Below are 14,732 nucleotides of genomic sequence, written 5' to 3'. Positions count from 1 at the left end.
CTCATTGTGAAAGGCGAGGGGGGGCTGAACACTCATTAAGGAGATGCGGTCAGCTGCTGGCTTTGTGCTGCTGCTGCAGAGGTGCATGTTCAGCTTGCGATCATTTAAAAGCCTGTACAGCAGCTGTCCTTTTGTCTCACTGCCTTGTCAAATTGTCTTCCGAGAAGATCACATCTCGTCTCCCTCCCAAGATTTCCCAAGATTTTTTTTGTAATAGAGAGATCTTTGGCCAGGCTGGATAAAACCCAGAGCCGTTATGAAGTGAACGGGGCACAACATAAATTTTCTTCTATCTATTTCTGTCTGCAAGTAAAAAAAAATCTTTTGTCCTTTTGAGTTCCAGAGCCAAGCATTTTGAACAGCACTGTCTATTTATGATTAATTTAGTTTACGTGCTTAGTTTAAGTATTGGGTGGGCACAGGGATTAGCACTGATATCGCACTGTTCTAAGGAGCTTCTGCTGACTCTCAGTTTTATCATTCTCTAAAGAGAATTTACAGATTTCTCTTTAATTGGTTTTCCTTTCACATACCAAATAGGAGTATTTTTGATTCATTTTTGATTTTAAGCTAACTGGCTTAATATAACTGACTGTGAATGAATTTGGATATGTTAGTGATGGGTACCTCATCCAGGACTGGCTTCTGCCTGTCTTCAAAGACTTGATTTTCTCTACTTAGTCTTTCTTGGTCCTTTCTTAATTGTAAAATTTTGCTATGCAACATTCAACATTTTCTTACTTCTGACTTTATTTTGTTTGGAATTTTCTTACAGCTTTTTTGTTTGTTTTTATTTTGGCATATTTCTAGAGAAATACCTTTAAGTTCTCACTTCCTTCATTGCTTAATGCTATATTCATATCTTATCTAGGGAGGCTGTATTTAGAGACATGCCTGTTTTACTTGTCGTTTTATTGTTATAAAGTAGCCAAGGTAATTTATGTTGCTTTCATCAGTTGTAAACATTTGTTTACTGTGTTGACCACTTATGTCTGCTTCTGTTCTTCTAATGACTGTCTGATTTCTCTAGTACTACTTATACTCTTTGATTTCTTCTGCATTATTTACATGCTTTTAAGCACCACTGGCTGTGCAGCAACTCTTCTGTACATTAATCCATCTGCCCCAGATGTTTATAAGGGCCACTGTTATAGGTAATACTATTTTATTTTTTTTGAAAATAGCAGACATCTGACTTATATGAAGAAAATAAACTGTATTACAAGAGTTGACAAAGAACAAAACTATTCTCATTTGTCTCTTGGAGAAGCAAAGTCTCCAGGGTTCAATTACAGCTTTTAAAAAAATATAGTAATATTGCTTCTTCATTGAATACATTACATTTTTAACACAAATTAAAATGATGATGCATTAGCTGAGACTGGGAAGATCTTACCTGTGTTCTTGAATATTTTATCTCAAAAGGTAAAATACTGTCCTTTCTTTCTGAGTTCTGTATGGATAGATAGATAGATAGATAGATAGATAGATAGATAGATAGATAGATAGATAGATAGATAGATAGATAGATAGATAGATAGATAGATAGATAGATAGATAGATGCACACACAATGGTCTGAACCACACCAAAATGATTAAAAGGGAAGAAAATTTAAAAAGAAGGAAAATTTCTTACTTGGCGGTCACAGTCACAGAGAGGTATTATGCAGGTGTATTACTGTTGATATAAAGGAGCCCCAGTAGCATTTCCTGACACACTTGTGCTGAATATTCTGTCTGCTGAAAGTAGTCAGTGTAGTGTGACAGAGTGCATGTGTGACATTGTTCATAATGTCTCAGTTTTGTTTTAATTCTCCCCTTTGCTATGACCTCCAGGGCGTCCAGAGTGTGTCCCATAACTTAGCCTGCCCTTTAAATTAGCCTGTTGATTCAGTGGGCCTCTCTTGAGTTGATGTTACCAGCCCAGCACACCACAGCGTCGAAAATCACACTGGCCATCAGAGTTTTAAATGATGTAAAAGATGTCACTACCCATACCCTAAAGAAGAGGAGTCGGCTATGTCCTTTCTTATATAGTTCCTCTGTGTTCTGAGCCCAGTCCATACTGAGATTAATGTGAACCCCCAATTATTTGTAGGAGTGCACTCCCTGAATAGTGACTGGATATACAGGCTCTTTTGTGTAGTGAAAGTCAATAACCAATTCCTTGGCTTTGTAGATGTTAAGTTGAAGACAAATCTTTCTTTCTGCCCTAAGAAACAAAGTTCTCCACCTGACTCCTACACTTTGTCTCATCCGTTTTATCGGCACACCCATAAGTGCAGCGTCATCCGAGAATTTCTGCATCTGCAGTAATAGTAAGTGACCTGTCCTTTAAAATCTACATCAAGTCCAAGAAGAAGGACTCCGGGTGCTTACTAAATCTCATGTCCAGTTTATCACCTTCTCAACCAACTCAGATACTTGCGTCTGACTTATTTTCAATCCACGCTGTAAAATCCTTTCCTACGTGTGGAGACAGTGTTACTTGCTTCCATATCCCTACAGCAACCGTCGCATTATCTTATTACCAATCATACCCTTACCAGCCACGAAGACCTTAACAAAATATTAAACTGACAATGTGAAAAGCAGGTACAAGAAGAATATTCTACCAAACACTAAACATCATATTGATCAAATTCTGAAACAGGGTAATTTTGAATGAAGAAGAAAGGAAAATACCTGTTTCAGCAAGACTGCATCTGCATGAAACTCTGGTAAATGTGGAAAATGGAAAGTATAGTACTCAGCTTTCCAAATCAGCACTGGGAGAGTCTTGTGCTACTGGCTTAAATCCATGCTGATTTTTTAGATAGAGGACATTTCTGTTCCTAAATTGAATGTCTTGTTTAATGGTAAAGCTTGCTGCTTCTTTATCTATTTACTATATTCTATGAAACAGGCAGCAGCGTGAGTTCTATTCCTTAATAAAATTCGACAAGTTTTTGTATCCAACACAGATGTGTATGCAAAGTGTGATGAAAAAGTTTTTTTATCTAGTGCAGGTGGTGCTGTGCAGGCAGTGAACTGCACTGAAGTGTAAGAATTTGACATATTTTTTATGTATTTATTTGTGTTTCATTTAAAGTGTACTTTGTTCACTGGCAGCTGTAACACTGCAAATTCCTCTTGGGATTAATAAAGAATGAACCTATCTATCTATCTATCTATCTATCTGAACAAGCTCCTTCTTCATACTTCAGCACAGTGTTAATGAACAGAAAAGAGGAATAATATGCCTCCATAAATTAGTTTTGGATAAAAACCACATTCTTATTATACCTCATCCTCCATATTCACCCGACATTGCACAGTGTGATTTTTTTTATTTAAAAAAAAAATCCAAATAAAGCTGGAGGGTAGGAGATTTAATATTCCGTCTATCCATGTGAATGTGGAAGTAGAAAATCAAACACTTCATTTTTGAGGACATTCCTCCCAAAAGTGACAACATGGTAGGATAAGTATACCCATGGGAGATTACTCCGAAAAGGGCAGTCAATAATATTTTTCATTTTACATTATTCTTAAAATAAAGGATATAATAAAACTTAATGATCATGTTTTTAGTATGGCTTTAATCGTTTTATGCAAAGTGATGCTGATCCTGTAGCTCCTCTGGAAGACATTTGCTATTGTTTATTATTTGCACAGACACACAATGTCCTACACTAGCAGCATAAGTCAAACTGAAAGTAGATAAAAAGTATTAACTTTAGGGAAATTTCAATGGTCTGAGTGTTATTATAATTATTTTATTCTCCTAACACTTAATATGATTTCAAAAATGCTTTTAGGCAAATTGACAATCTGTTAAAACATGATTTTCTTGAAATTCCCTATAAAAATAAATCTTCTTGTCCCTTTATTTCTTGTACTCCAGACACTGGGACCTGTAAGTGGTATTTGACAAACCAGAAATAATGACACCTGCCTAATAGTGATGCAGTCTTTGAAAGGATATTGGTCCTTGGCTATTTAATTTTCTCAATCTAGAATATCTGGACCAGCCTCCTAACTGGAGTTCCTATCACCCAGGGGTTATTAAGACTGTCTTTTTTTTTCTCCTGTTGCATCTTACAGTGCCATTTAAAGGAGTTAACCTGAAGAAGTTGTCATTCCTGCCCTTTTGCACTTCTGGGTAACTAGTCTATGGAATGCCTAGGCTCCTGACCTCTGGCTCCTTCATGAGGAGAGTTATGAACAATCAGGCTGAAGCTCTTAATTCCTTCTCTATTAATCTTCTACGCCCTCCATGGAGTTTTGCCAGAAAACTGTAAAAAGACACAGTAATTGATACTCCTAGCTGTTACAGGATCTATAACAAACAAAACCATTTCTGGAACATTGAAGTTTTCTTTGTCCTCCATACCGATGTCTACATTGCTACAACATTTCTTATTTTTTTCCGTTTTCTCTTTCTCCTGTTTTGCCTTGCAGAGTCTCTTCTGATGGTACTCATTATGTAATGCACTATAAGAAATAAAGATTGCCTCATTTATTTTCTACCAGACTGAGATATCCACAAAGGGTTTAAAGACTTCTTTGTACACTTACTGCATTAATATGGCCAGCAGTATACAGTAGGTGTATGTATGAATGAATATGCCCACTCTGTAGCAGAGAATTGATGACATCAAGATTTTGTGTGTGTGTAAATGTGTCAACTGATGGACATTCACTTTGATCATCAGATACATTGAGGATATGCTTGGCCTTGTTCAAGCCATTATAAATCTATTGCATTATTAATAAGGTAGCCTCACAGTAAAATTATCCCCATTTGGACAAATCAGTTCAATACCTAGATTAGGCCCAATATATGCTTAAGATAAGAACTGAGCTTGAAAGATTTTTTTCCACATATGCACACACTTTGTTTCTAAAAATTAGAGAGTTGGAAATGATAAGCATTTTTACACATGAATGCAAAACGTGCAGTCAAAATACATCTCAACCCATGACTTTAACAATATACAGTCTCCACTGGCTTTCTGCCAAACTATATGCTTCCTCACTCAAACTAAAGTCTTGCTGTTCGTCTGAAAGAAGAATGCCTAATTATGTGTGTGTGATAGTGAATGTGTTTATTAGTATCAGGATTTCATATAGAGTATCTACTTCAGCAGTGGTTTAAGTAGTTATTTCTTTATTATTTGTCTCCAGCAGTGGTCCCTGAAAACTTTATTATTTTAGCTTACAAAAACCCCAAAATATTCCTATGAGGAATCCAGACTGAGATATCCTGAAAAGTGAGGAATTTGTTTTGGCCGGTGTAGAGAATTTTCCACTTTCAACTGCAATGAACAGAATCTGATTTTGCTCATAGCACCACAAAGTATAGCAATCCTGTATAAATGACTCATACAGAGGTTTTGTTTTATTTTGCTTTCCATGTACTATTATTTCCACTCTTCCACTGTTTCACATTCTCATTTTTTGAGAAATGAGTTTGGAAGCAAAGTCGGTCTTCTGGAAACGTCACTGCACATCGTATTAAATCAGATCTTGCTGGACTTTTGGGGAAAAATAAAGTGTACTTTCAGATTAAACTCATATAAACTTGGGGAGAACCTGTTAACTTTATACTGAAGTTCTCCCAGCAAGGAAGCTAATGAAGACCCAAGTTTTGCACATGTATATTTACTTTTTTCTGTAGCTATCATTTTCTGATATCATACTTTGGTAGTTCCCTTTATTATTTATTTAACAAACTTTATCAGAGGCAGTACAGTTGAGTAGCATTTGGATCTGCTGCCTCACAGCTTTTGGGACATGGGTATGACGGACCATTCGGCCACAAGTTCTCATATGTTCTGAATGTGTTGTCATGATACTCTGGCTTATTTACAAATCATAATAATGTAGAATATGGATTTTTTGTCTTGATGTGAGATTAAACGCTATCTGGACAATTTGTGGATCCTGCACATTCACATTAGTAAGCACACATTTTCCATTACAAATTTAACAAAGAAACTTCCAAGTTCATTCCAGGATCTGCCAGTGTTATATTTTATATTTGGTATTTGCGGTGTTGTTCATAGTATGAAATGTGTGTACTTCATGCTATACAGTATTTCAAGTTGTCTGTTCTATAAAGTACCTCATTATGTGGCATATTTTTAATAGTAATCTGTAAATTGAACATTGGCTTTGGCCCTTTGTTTAAGAGTTGCTGTTTGTGTGGAGCGTCCATCATATTTCTCATGTGTTTGTGTGTTTTTCTCTAGCTTTTTCAAACCTTGAAAACATGCATTTATTTTGACTGACCTAGTGTAAATTGGCTGTGTGCAAGTATAAATTTGCATGAACTGATGTCCAGTTTAGGTCTGGCCTGCTTTGTGTACAATGTTGTAAAGACATATTTCACCAACCATGACTTTATATTGAAGTAATCTTGTTCCAAATATTAATGAATGTATGATTGATTGAAGACAATAACTTTGCTGATCTTATATCAGTTGATCTTATATCTTGGATGAACTGGCAATACAGGGCTGATTCCTACCTTACATTCCAAAGACTCAGGCTCCATGACAGAAAAATTGACCTGATTTTCACATTTCTCCTTTTATGGAAAGAATATGGAATATTAGCAAAATATGGTCATGTGGGTAATCTACCTGGGCAAAAAAAACCTGATGTGCAGGTCACGCTTTGTAGGCATGCTGTTTTTCTGAGTGCAGCACTTTCTTAGTGTAATGATACATTTTGTTTTTCATCGTTGATTTAAATTATTATGCTTCTTCCAGGTACATTACACACAGCTAATGGTTGTCCTTTGTGTGTCTGTTTTTGAGATTGCAGAGCTGTTCATGAATAACCTTGTTAAAGGGAAAAATTCATATGAACTAATTTAATAACATGCATTTTTTGGCCTAGTGTGTCCATGGCTTAACATATACATCTGCCAGCTTCTTGCCAGCATGATCTAGTATGCTCTTGTATCACATCAGCTGTCCAAATATTGAAATGAAAGTGCTATATTGTCTATTAATTGTTTATTTTCATTGTTATGTGCAGTTCTCTCCATCAGTTGTAAGATAATGGGGGTTCCATTGATTTAAAAGTGAATTACCTACTTGTATTATTTGTCTTAGTGTATTAGCAGTAAAGTCATTCTATCTTGTTATTTTTACAACTGATTTATAGAATATATTATTTAAATTTTTGTTAGACTCACTATCTAGCAGAATCTATACTTGATGCATTTCTTTTTATGATACACTGGGTGAAATTTAACTTTAATTATGAATAACATTTTTTGTGTTTTCGCAATGCCATTTTGTTTTCCATTTCTCTTCTATATAGTCACCACTTTGTAGTTGTTTTTCATGGTCATGACCAAATTGTCTATAATACTGGTCAAATGTGTGTAGGCTAAAACATCACTACGCAGGTGTTATGACTGCAAGGCAGGTGGTATTTGAAAGTGACCAGAAGAGGAATTTACAAAAACACCAGGGGGTGAAAACTGGAAGGATCAGAAAAAAACATGTAACAAGTCAAAAACAATAGCAAAAGTTTTAACTGAAGTTCGGATAGAAAAGGATCACCCGGGAAGACCTTTTATGGCTGTCACGGCAAAATCAGAGTCATGACCATCAAAGACACTCTCATGACACTGAACATATGAGATCCTAAATAATGGTCAAAACGCCCCAAAAATAAAGAATGATTCGAAATACAGCAGAAATATTCAGAAGTAAGAATACTTGTAACAGCAGGCATAAAGTATGGACGCATGCAGTTGTGATCCATGTTTTTACATTAAATTAAAATTAAATGGCAGGTGAATTAATTGATTTTTGTTATGGAAACACTTGTTTTTGGCAGTTCTGACCATTTGATTTTGCCTTAATTACAATTCAACATTTGCCTCACATTTTGGGTTTGGTTATGAGGGGCACTTGTTCTATTTTTGGTATGATATTTAGCCCCTTTTATCAACCATTTTTTTACTTTTAAACATACAGCCTTTAATTTCACCTGGTTCATGTACTCTTTATCTTTTTTAGAACAAATGTTTTTGTCTCCAAAGACAAAATATCACTCCCTAAAGTGAAATGAATGAAAAATTGTTTTTACTCATGTACTGTTTCACCTTTGTGGGATATGGCCAGCCGATCATCCCGGCCAATACCCCCAGGCCACCAGGTGAAGCCCTTCTTGCAACATAGAGGTGCCCCGAACTCCAGCAGGGCATTTTGGACAGTGGAGTTTTTCATCACAGCCCTGCTGGATATCATGGGGACCTCCAGGGGACGCTGCAGGGAGGAGCAGGGACTGCTATTTTCCCTATAACTTGGAAGTACATCTTAGGCACGGCGACAGAGAAAATGACGTACTTCTGGGATGAAAAAGAAGAGTTTTGATCTGACCCGGAAATGTTAGGAAGTCACAGGGACTGAGGGTTCAGAAGCACTTCCGGGTTATGGACTATAAAGGACTATGGGAAATCCCAGACAGACAAGCTGAGTCGGGAGGAAGGGTGGCAACGCATCTGGGAGTAGGAGGATTGATTTGTGTATTGATTTATTGGTGTATATTTATGAGTATTGTGGAGTGGAGGGTGTTTTGTGCACATTATTATTATAAAATAAATAATAATTTGACTTTTATCTAGTGTCTGGTGTCTGATCTGAGGATTCAAGGGGATGACAGTGCCCCCTATCTGTCACACTTGCTTAAGCAGTGTATTAATGACTTAAGAACCGTCTGGCTTTGTATTTGGCACTGTTGTGTATCATTGGTATACACAGAAATAACAGATATAGAGAAGAAAGAATTAGTCTCAGGACCAAATAATAGGGGACACCAAATCTAATCTAACTTTTGACAGTACTTGAACTCGAAAAACTGCAGAGTGACTACTGACACGAGGTATCATCTTAAGACGATGCAGGTGATGAAAAATATTTGATTTGTAATACAAAAATAACAGTGTCTGAAAGCATACACATCTAAATGTCATTTTCTGAACAGTCTAACTAAAGCTACTGTGATGGGTACTTCGAGTTCCTTACATTTGTATTAATACATTAGGAGAATATAACTTCTAAGCAGTAGATTCGTCTTCTCATGTTTTGGAATTATTAAAATAGGAATGATACATTGGTTATGGATCATGCTGCTTTACCACTTTGACCCCAGGTTTGATTCCAGGCTGGAATGCTTTCTCTGTGAACTTTGTATGCTTTCCTAGTTTCCTCTAACAGTCCAAACATACTGTTAGGCGGATCAGTAAATTTTGCTTTGGATAAGTGCATGTAAATGTGTAAGTATTTGTTTACTCATCTTACTGATTGTAACTGCAAAAAGAATTCCATTGAGTTTGTGACATAAACAACTAATTAAATAATTGACTATGTGCCCTTCAACAAACTGGTGCTCAATCTACAGATGAGACTTGCTTTATGTCTATTGTTGGGTGGGTAGTCATTGAGCTTTCCAACTCTCAGTAGGACACAGACAGAAAGAAATATAATGGCATTAATTTTTCAATATATGTAAAAGTAATTTGTATTTTTCATATTTTATGTTTTTCTTATTTTATGCAGTTTTACATATTCTCATACCTCTGCCTTTATCAAATATTTACTCACATTAATAAAAGAAGAGTGAGATTAATTTTCTTCTGTAAAACAGTGTCATTGAAATGTATTGTTTTAATTCCCTTTAATGTGGCACAGTTAAACTCAAAGTGAAATTTAAATTTACCTCCAATTAATAATTTAGGCAAGAGAAGCCAGATCAGAACCTTGTGTTGTCTGTTATTCCCTACTTCAATATTTCTATTACTGTTAAAAATTAATCTTTTCTTCAAGTGTACCTAATGCTGACTTTTTCACTAATTAAGTATTTGAAGACTATTTCCCAAGAAACAAAAATAGGCGTATGTGTTTTACTAAAATGAAAAAATATTTTTAAACTAAAATCCCCTTTTGAGGCAGCTACAATAAAGCTTATTTCCGTGCAAGTTTGGTCATTAATTAAATTAAACTTGCACAATTTCCTCCTGTAATGTAAATATTTGATTAAATATCTGAATACTCTGGTTTTCTGACACATCTCAACCACATGCAGGTTTAGTTGATTAGTGAATTTGAACTGTCCTTGCATAAGTGAATATGAGTGGACATGAGAGTAAAATGCCATTGACTTGCCTCTCTATGGCTGATGTCTGCTTTTTCGTTCAGTAGTATAGCTCCTCATCCTGTTGTAGGATCTTGATACCAAATGGCGGAGGTTTTTAAGTGTTATCTTCCATTCAAGTGTTATGTCTTAAACATTTTCTTGGTTTATAGAGGTTAATGCCTTGTACCTATAATTGTTAGCTTATTAATGAGTTTAGGATGAATTATACCTGTTCTTGTTAGCTTATTTATTTCAGCTTTTTTATTATTTGTAACTATTTGCTATTTGTAACATGCAGGTCATGTATTGTGACCATAATATTCCCTGAAGTTGCCATTCTGACCTTTCCACTGATTAGAATTTGTGACAAATAACAATTTAGTCTATTTTTAGTTTTTATATTATCATAATTTATTTCCAAATGTTATTTTAGAATTACATATTCTTTATATACCCTATACACAAACATTGTGTCACTGCAATTGGCTCAGAAGGACAGAGCAAGAAAATGGTTCAATCAAACCCTTGAGTACTGCAGTTTTTGAGCATCATGTGTGGGTTTTCAAAGGTTTCTCAGTTATTTCAAATTTTAACAATATCAAGCTTATTGTAAACAAGAGCCTATCTAAGTAAATAAGATTACAAGGCACTATTCTTTACATACTATACTTTGAAAAAGGTTTTATGTTTTTCAACTAATATGCTAAAAGCTTATATGGCACATATTACCTGTCCAAAACATGGAAATTTGCCAGTAAAATAAGAGGGAATTACATACATTTATAATCAAACTTAAGACCAAGACTCCCCTTCTTGAATATTCTGTGCAGAAACATATAAGCAAAACTCCACACAAGCTTTGTTAAAAGTATGATCAGCTCTCTTTTAAGGAGCCAAGTCTCCCAGGTCACTGTGGGGGTCTTAATCTAGCCTTGGCTACAGTGTTTCCTGGCAGCAATGGAAACAATCAAGGAACCTGCCCTAGCTGGATCCTTTGCAGAGCACACTCTACACAGAATTAATGCAGCACACACACATCTTTGAGATAAGGGTGGAGGTCTAAAGTTCATGGACAAAAACACATATAAATGTGAGGGGAAGATGGAATCCTCACTCAGGCAATGGCCAATACAGGATTCAAACCCAGCCTTAAGGGGCCCTGAGGGTACCATACCATCATTTCACAAAATATTGAAGTTTAATATTGTAGTGCATATGTAAAATATTTGGAGTTCACATTTAACATTAATTAAGCTAAATGAAATGTGAAATTTTAGTAATGAATGTTCTTCTGAATTACATTATCAGTATAGTAAACCTTTAAAAGATTCCTTTTTGATTAGATTTAATAAAAACCTTTTCAAGCTGGACTACAGTATGGGTATGCACTAGTTTGCATTCACCAAATGCTGTTCTCATTGATGCACCCAGAAAAAAATGCAGGTACTAAACATGTGTGGCTCAACTGGTGGGAAGAAGAGAGGCCAAAGGATCAAAGTGAAAGGAGGTGTGAAACAGAAGAGTATTTGTAGCAATGTTCCACCTTCTCAGTACACAGATACTGTAGTGAAAAGCAGAAGGCGGGGTATTATTTTCAAAAACAAAATAAAATAAAATTTAAAACAATCAAAATGTAAAAATTGCCCCAATAAACAACTCCCTGCAAAAACACTACAATGACACAATTAGCCATACCTTCAGGTGATCGGCTCTCAAAATGTCTTTCCTACCTTGGGCGCACCTAGAAAATTAAACCTTTTTCCATTTCAAACTCAATTGATGCCTGCTACCCACTTAAGAAGTGAATAAAAATACATTTCTTACACCCTGTGTCCCAGGAACAAGCCGTGTATAATGAAACAATATAAAAAAAAATCAGAAGACTATTTCTTTCAGTCCATAGCACATCTCGACAGTGCAAGTCTCTCTTCATGCTGTTAGAATGTGAAAATCCAAAATGAAAGCAATGCCTAAATCACCTGTGCTTTTTTTAAAATTCTCTTTTTCATGCAGTCATGCTGCTCCATTTCCTTGAAGCTCCTGTTCATTCCCTTGCCCCCTGCCTTGGCACTGGAATCTATCCAGGACATCCTTGCTGCCATTCATTTTTGCCCTTACACTCTCTCACTAGCCACTTGAAGGGGCATTGCCACAGATGAGTTGCCCATGAGAACATGACCACCTGTTATTGTGCTCACTTCTTTTATTGTCTTTCCTCTGTGCTTCCCCATATCCAAGCACAGCTCCATCCGCAGGGAAGGTGCATTAATTCATTCAAGTGGAAAACTTGACACATTTGTTTGCCTGGTTGACGGAAGATCGGATGGCAGTCTGAACACAAAAGAAGCCATACAGAAGAAAAAAGACATAAAAACAAACAGAAAAATTAATGGCACAAGTTGAAAAGGAAAATTTCATTAATTCATCATTACCATGATACTCGCCCAGATTATTGTATATTACTGTATTATACTGATTTTCAATATATAATTAATATATCAAAAGATACTGGAAAAATTTCAATCAGGAAGAGATGGATCTGTAAAGTTATAAGGAGTTAAAAACTAAAAAAGAAACCAATTGATCATACATATCATGAAACTCATTACACTTCCCTTTAATTTATTTAATATGAAAATGTGAATGTGGTTAGTGCTAGTGGCTTCACAGCTCTTCTGATTTAGGTTCAAATCCAGGACTAATTACCTATGTAGAGTTGCATGCTCTTCATGTTTCTTCATTTGTTTTCTCTTGATAGTCTGGGAACCTCCCAAATCCTAAAAATGTACACAGTAAGTTAAATTGAAACTCTAGTGTGAATGAGCATAAATGTGTGGGTGAATTGCCCTGTGATAGACTAATGATTATTTATAGGCCTACTTGCTGTCTTACATTCACAGCTACCAGCACTGACTCTGGCTTATTGCAAATTAATGATAACTGGTAAAAAATGGATGGAGGAATGGATAAAGAAATGGATGATCAAAAATCAGCTTATTGGAGGTAAATCATAATAATGTCATTTCATAGTAAGTACTTGGGTATTTATTCGATTCCAAGTATATATTGAATATATATATTCATTGTAGAATGGAGAGCTTTACAATGTATTAATGTGCTATCATTTTTTTGTGGAATCTCCATTTTTCTTATATTTTCCAAAGCCTTACCCTTCGGTTGATTAAGAATTTTAAACAGGCCTGGCATGAGTAACAGTGGGTATATACAGTATATGACTGTAAGGTGTGAAAACCTGGGTTGAGTGAGAATTTTAAAGTGGCCACACTTGAGTGACAGTGGATATATATTGCACAGGAGTGTACGGTGTGACAAACTAATATTATATCCACTATTATCTCCTGCCATATCTGACATCATAGGTTCTGTGACCATGTCCTGAAAAAGACTAGTGCATGATTTGTGTGGGTGAGTATTCTGTGGTTATTTACTTTATACTGTTTTTCTTTTCAATAATATAAGCTGCATACAACTTTCTTTTTTTACATATATCTGATGCTAAAGTCAACTAATGTATAGTTTCAGTCTTTACATAAACACTTTTCCCTGAAGGAAAGTATTGATGAGGTTTAACTATTTATGGTATGTTGCTTTTCTTGCATCTCCATTTGTGATAATAATGATAACAATAAATACTGTATACTTTTATATGATAGCAAGCATATATATGTTATATATTAAAATATAATTTCTTTATTAGCATATTGATAAAGTATTAATGTAAACATAACATATATATATATATATCATGCAAGCATGTATATAGATATATATAGATATACTGTATATATATATATATATATATATATATAAATAAAAAGATGCTAGAAAAATGCAATATTCCTCACTCAACTTTTGGCAAACGTTCACGAGAATTCAGCATTTGTTCTAGTACCCAGGCAAACAGGGGAAATTAATCATTACTTTCCTTGCTTTTCACGGTATTCAGAAATATTTGACCAACTATAAAAGAATGCTATGTGCAAAAGCCGCTTTTCTGTAACTTTGTTCTTTGAGTTTTATATAGATCAAAGGCTCCAAAAATTGGCGACCCGAAGACGCACATTGTTCATGTGACAAGGTGACGATCCCATAGAGAATGCCTGTCCCATCGGAAGTGTCAGCATGGCAAAGGGAAAAAAAGAAAAAAAAAAACTCACTTTTCAAGCCCTGAAAGTCATTGTCTTTGGGGTTTACACCATACAGTAGAATGCCATGGCAACGCAACCTGCTGCTCCAACAAAGAGTTTAAATGTTGAAAGGCAGCTGAAGTGACCAAAGTAAAGACAGGAATAGAATAAACAATATTTTGATTCATTTGAGAAATGGAGGTTTGAAAAAAAAAAACAAAACAAAATGAATACTTGCATTGTGTCAGCTTTTTAAATATCTGATTCACCATATCATAACCCCTAGGAGGAAGAAAACATCAATATCCCGAAGGAAAGGACACGTTTCTATGGAAAACCCTGGAATTTTAGTCCATAGCAGATCTGGTGGTTAAAAAAAAATCAAAGACATCAAAGACAGCGCTCCTGGGAGAGTAGATGTGCCTCTGAATCAAAGATGG

The 14,732-nt window shown here is 35.4% G+C and overlaps 1 protein-coding gene across 1 annotated transcript in view; it reads left to right on the top strand.

The window, feature by feature from the left end:
- Window positions 1–13,589, top strand: part of LOC120533670 (zinc finger protein ZIC 4-like) — a 58,365-nt gene extending 44,776 nt beyond the window's left edge. The window contains exons 4-5 of the transcript XR_005634596.1: window positions 13,045–13,147; window positions 13,525–13,589. The gene's annotated coding sequence lies outside the window, so the exon portion shown is untranslated. The remainder of the gene's footprint in view (window positions 1–13,044; window positions 13,148–13,524) is intronic.
- The last annotated feature ends 1,143 nt before the right edge of the window (window positions 13,590–14,732 follow it).

The sequence above is a fragment of the Polypterus senegalus genome, chromosome 1, assembly GCF_016835505.1.
Source record: "Polypterus senegalus isolate Bchr_013 chromosome 1, ASM1683550v1, whole genome shotgun sequence".
NCBI classification, from domain to species: Eukaryota; Metazoa; Chordata; class Cladistia; order Polypteriformes; family Polypteridae; genus Polypterus; species Polypterus senegalus.
The sequence above is the reverse complement of the archived record's forward strand: the minus strand, read 5'-3'. Positions and strand labels throughout refer to the sequence as shown.